This window comes from Grampus griseus (assembly GCF_964374135.1).
Source record: "Grampus griseus genome assembly, chromosome: 10".
In the NCBI taxonomy this organism is placed as follows: Eukaryota; Metazoa; Chordata; class Mammalia; order Artiodactyla; family Delphinidae; genus Grampus; species Grampus griseus.
The window spans coordinates 99,114,739-99,120,738 of NC_139004.1; positions in this window are offsets into that span (position 1 = coordinate 99,114,739).

Genomic DNA, 6,000 nt, shown 5'->3' on the forward strand with positions numbered 1-6,000 from the left:
TTTATACTTGTTGTCATCATCACATTGAAAAATACTTATTAAGCTAATGAGACTGGATAGTGTCACGGTATGCAGTGTATAAAAAGAACTACCTAGAGACAATTCCCATGTTGCTGGGTGGGAAGGGAAGCTGAGACCAAGGCACTACATGAAGAATATAGATTTGTTCCAGTGGGTAAGGAATTATGAAGATGAAGAAAAATCGTTTTTTTCTTTGTTTCCGTAATTAAATTTATTAAAAAGCAAAATAATCATACAACTATGGAAATAGAAAATATTTAATTTTATAGATCAGAAAACTGTGTAGGAGAAAGGCAAAGCGACTGGCCCAAAGCTACAGAAAATTAAAGACATACTCAGGATTACAACCTAGGTTTCCTAAATCCAAACTTAATATTCTCTTCATTGCACTATTTTGCCATAACGTTTTTGAAAATGCATTAATAAGTTGTTTATAGATGCTATCTCGGCAAAAATTCAAACATTTTAAGGTTAGACACTACAGGATTCGTTTACGAGGAGAATCAGAAAAAGATCAGAGGCAAGCCAAGAGCATGTCTGGGAAAAAGTTACTAAGAGTCAAGTGGGAATGAGGGAGGGATGGAACTGGGCGATGGAACACCTGCATTCTGCTTCCCATTAGCTCTGGGACCCGGGATCAGAGACTTAACATCTTGCTTCCCTCGTGGAGAGGGCAAAAGAGTTGAGCTGAATTTCCTGAGGTGTTCTTTCCTGCTCTCATGTGTTGCAATTTCATTATTGAATGGGGACCAAACCATAGGTAGCTGTGGAAAGAGAATCCTATATTGTTATGGAAGAATTGTAAGCTTCCCACAGGGTCACACGTGAAAAGGTAATAGTCCAGAGACAAGAAAGATGCTCTCTTTCACTAAAGACCTCAGAAACTCAGAAAACCAGGAAGTATTTTTGTTTGCTTCCATCTCCGTTACTTTACCACATAGGAGGATTTGATTTGGGACTTTATTCAGTTAGATGTTAGAACTATATGAGGTAGATTTTTTGTTGTTGTCTCTAGATCCATATCTATGTATGTATATGTACCTATTAAAAACTTTAGGAGTTATTGGTAAGGGAAGCGTTTCTTTTTTTTTTTTTTTAACTGATTTGGTTAGATTCTCCCCCCCCTCTTAAATAGCAAATTTGGGGTAGTAGGTGAGTTTAGGAAAATGTTCCTCTGGTAGACTGAGTGCCCCTCATTCTCGAATCTCCTAGGGGAATACTGTCATCTGAGAGGGTACTCATTCTTGCGCTATCCTCAGTTCAACCAAAAAAAAACAAACAGGTCACACCTGATTTCTGTAATGTTTAAAAATTCAGCTACCAGGTTGTCCAGTTGAGACCAAATTGATCACTAAAATAAATGTAACAAACTCCTGACCCAGGTTTAGAAACCCCAGGGTACAAACCTTTTTTTTTTTCTTGATGTGGTAAACAACACAGTCAAACTTGTGCATGTGATTATTAAAGAGTTGCAGTCATAACTCATTTCAGCAAAAAGCCAAGCTAACTTAAGACAGATTTAAATAAAGTCATGCACTTTGCACAGCCCACTTCCTCAGGCCTGAGATAAGAGCAAGGCATATCTAGTCATACCATCTAAATATTTGGACACAACCTACAAGTTTCTGTGAAATGTCTGTGTGTTTGGGGTTATGTCATTTGTATGTTTTGTCTACATGGCACTGAATATGTAGATGTTTGGAAACATCCAGATCATAGACTCGAAAACTTTCGTTTTGATGGGATATTTGGCATTATAACCAAGAAGCATTTCCAATCAATCACATTGACATCATCAGCCTTTGAAAAAGCATATGCTTCGTTTTACTTCAGATTGACACGAGAGAGTAAAAAACTCCCAAATCATAACATTTTAACTCAGTTTTGCATGTTGGCTTCCACTTGCCATAAACTATAAAGCAATTAAGATGCCTCTCCAGTTTTTAGAGCATTCTTACTCCTTGTCTGCTTGCCTGTCTTTTCTTTTTTACATTTAACATTTGATCTTTGCCTTATTGGAACTATGAAGAAACCTAAATCTGCATAGCCCTTTTTATAATACACAGTCACTGTTTGTACTTGCAAAACTGGATTAAGAAACCACTGGTGTTCTTACACATGTCTTTTTGGCAAAGAAAATTCGACGTATTTCTGCCTAGCCGTGAAATTTCCACCAACCAGAATGAGTGACTTGGTACCGCCCACACGCTTCTCCTTGGTGTCCCCACTTCCCTAGGGAAATATCAGCTTGAAACCCATGTAACATATAGAACCTCCTCTTGCGCCCTGCTCTGTTACACCTGTCCTGGAGGTGAAATAATTCCCCAGCTGTACCATATTATGAGGTCAAGCGCCTAATCTGTAAAAATCAAATAAACATCTTTTCTATGTTTCCCCCTTTCCATCCTGTACCCCAAATTAAAGACAACAACTTCCTATTTGATCAGAACCCCACTCTTCGTGCTTCCTTTTCTTATGCTTAGGCATCAAACTCCACTTGGGTCCTAATTACTCTCGAGCACGAGCATATTATAAAGCATGTAAATGACTAAAGGTTCCTTCTTGAGTTTTGAGAATACCTGAATTATTCAAAACCCAAACCTTTCTTTTTCTCTCCCTTTCAATACCAACACACACACACACACACACACACACACACACACACACACACACACACACACACACACACATACACACACACACACACCACCCCACACTCACAGCTTTAAACAATTAACGTAAGAAACAAAGTTTTATCATGAGTATAACGATCACCTTTTTTACTTGGCAGCTCCCCTTAGCTTTACCTATATGCTAAGCTTTACCTATATCCTAGTACTATCGAAAAAGGAAATGCAAAATAGATTGTTAATCATCATACTGAGCAGAAATCTGGAGCTTTAAAATGTTTTTTTTAATCTAAACAATACATGTATATAAATCAAATAGTATTACAAAGTTTATTACAAACAAACAAAAAAACCCCAAAAACTACAGTTCACTTGTCACACCACCATCTCTGAGTTCTGCTTCTCAGAACTTCTCAGTCTTTCACCTCTTTCTTCAGCTATTCCTCTGTTTCTTCTGATATTTCCCCCCATATTTCTTTTTTTTTTTTTTCGGTACGCGGGCCTCTCACTGTTGTGGCCTCTCCCATTGCGGAGCACAGGCTCCGGACGCGCAGGCCCAGAAGCCATGGCTCACGGGCCCAGCCGCTCCGCGGCATGTGGGATCTTCCCGGACCGGGGCACGAACCCGTGTCCCCTGCATCGGCAGGCGGACTCTCAACCACTGCGCCACTAGGGAAGCCCTCCCCCCATATTTCTAAATGATTTGCTTATGCTGCCTTTTCTTTATCAGTCAACTTGGGCATTAGCTCACTTGCAACTATGGAGGCTGTGAATTTAGTGCTCTTACACCCCCGTCTGCCCACGTCCATCCCTTTCCTTCACTCCCTTTTTTTTCATTTTTCTCAGCACAGTTTTATCACAATTTTTGGACAAATGAACATTCTGTGTCCCCATGTATTTTTTCCAGGTAAATATTGTTCACAAGTGAGCCAAGTAGTATACCATTACATTCCTTTTCTTGTACAAAGTTATTTTCCCCTAGAGTTACTAATTGCCTTTTTTTTTACTACCACTAATTCTTCCCAGACTCTCTAAAAGAACTGTAAACTCCTTTCAACGCAATCAGGTAATCTATTGATATCATTTTGGGAGATAGGGGGGATATCTTTCTGGAATCTCTCCGTCCTCCTGCTCCAGGTAGGATTAGTGGTTCTTTTGGTCTCCTGTGAACTTGCCAACCTTGCCTTTACCATTATCCCGGGAATTACCCTTCCTTTCCCCCATGGTGGCTCCCAGTCTTCTGGATTTTTTGTCTTCTTTGTAATTGTTTCACTCCATTCCTTTGTTGGAGTTACATCATCTGTTAACTTCCTAAGAAAAGGTGAGTGCGAGGCAAGTTTAACAACTTTTTCTTTGTAAATGACTTCAAGATTATGTAAATCTATTTTAATTTTCCCCAGATTCTCCTATTTGTAACATTTTGCCCCATTTGCACACACACACACACACAAGTGTGATGTGTATACATATAATAAAAATATTTTTTCTGAACCATTTAAAACTTAAGTTTTACACATGATGGCCTTTTATCCCTAAATACTTCAATATATATTTCATAAGAATAAAGATATTATCTTATATATTCATAGTTTTATTATCAACTTTGGTGAATTTAACATTGATACAATACTTTAATCTATCATTCATATTCCAATAGATCAATTGTGTCAGTTGATCCAAAGCTGTTTTTGTATTATTTTTTTCCCTCCAGTACAGGGTCCAGCCTAGGATCAGGCCTTGCATTTAGTAGTCATGTCCCTTTAGTCTCCTTTAATCTGGAACATTTCCACAGCCAATCTTTATCGTTCGTGACGCTTTGTTTGTTTTTTAAAGAGTAAAGTCCCTCTCCCTTTTATTTTAAGTAGAATGGTCCACATTTTGGTTTCCCAGTGTTTCTTCGTGGTGAGATTCAAGTTATGCATTCCTGGTCAGAACACAACAAAAGCGATGCTGTGCTTTCCAAGTCGTAACATCTGGAGACACCCAATGTCCGTCCACTTCTCATTGATAGTGTTAATTTTGGTCACCTGGTCCAGGTGCTATTCAGTTTTTCCCCCACTGGATAGTTTTTTTGTTTTTGCTTGTGACAAGAAATCTGCAGGAAGACACTTTAAGGCCATGCTAATATCCTCTTCATCATTGAAATTTCCCCCTAGATTTCCCATCCATTGATGACTCTTGCCTGAAACAATCTTTACTTTGATAGTTGCAAATGATGATTTAACTCCTGCATTTAGCAGCCAGCACTCAGCATTCCACCAAGAGCAAGAGCCCTCTCTTCTCTCCCCATCTATCCATCCATCCTTCTGTCTACCTACCCACCATCTATCTATCTGTCTATCTATCTATCTATCTATCATCAGTTACCTATCCTATCATCTCTTAATCCTTGGTATGGATTGACTCATGGATTTCTTCCCTCCCCTCCATGGTTTATAATTCATTACTGTCCCTACTCTCTTTCTAGACTTCCTATTCTTCAAATTCTGCCATGATCTTCTAATTTTCTTATCTTTTTTCTCCTATTTTTCACCTCTTGATCTTTTAATTCTACCTTCTGGGACAGTTTCTTAACTTTATCTCCTAATTCTTATGTGGAATATTTTCAATTCTAGCTATCATTTCAAGAGCTTTTTCTTGTTTCTGATTGTTCTTATTTCATAGACGCAATGTATACTCTTTTGCCGTTTGGAATATTATTGAACCTGTTTTCTACTCCCTATGTTGTTTCTGTTTCTTTTCCCTGAGCTCCTTTTTTTCCAGATTATTTGTTTTGGGTTTTTTTTTTTTTTTTTTAATTACTGGTGCGCCTTTCGTGCTGGAGGTGCTCCTCACGTGTTTAGTGATCTTTGACAGAGTATGTTTAAGAATGAGACACGAGCAGGGTTGGCTGCCTGGTGGGCTTCACTGTGATGTGATTTGGTAGGGCACATTTGTTTCTTGAGATGCCCCTAAATCTCAGTGCCTATAGATTTCTTTTTCTCTTGAGGTAGTTTCTCCGGGGGCATATCATCCACTCTTTACCTCGGGGGAAAGTGTGTTGGGGGAAGGGGGGAGGATGGGGAGTTGGAGGGATGATTGGCGAGATGATTGGAGGGAAGAGGACAATATAAGCTTAGATGCTGGAGAACAAAGAAGGAGCTTTTGCTCAGTGCTCCCCCACACCCTCCATTATGCCTACAGTCCCTGTGTCTCTTTCTCTCTCTTTCAATTTCTTCGAAGAACAAATCTCCATTCTTGTGCAGGGTAAGAGAGGAGTAGTCACTTAACTGGGTGGAGTAATCGAGGAGATGTGGGGAATTAGGTGTTCTTGATACAGACTTTCAACCAGTCCTCAATCCTCCCCATC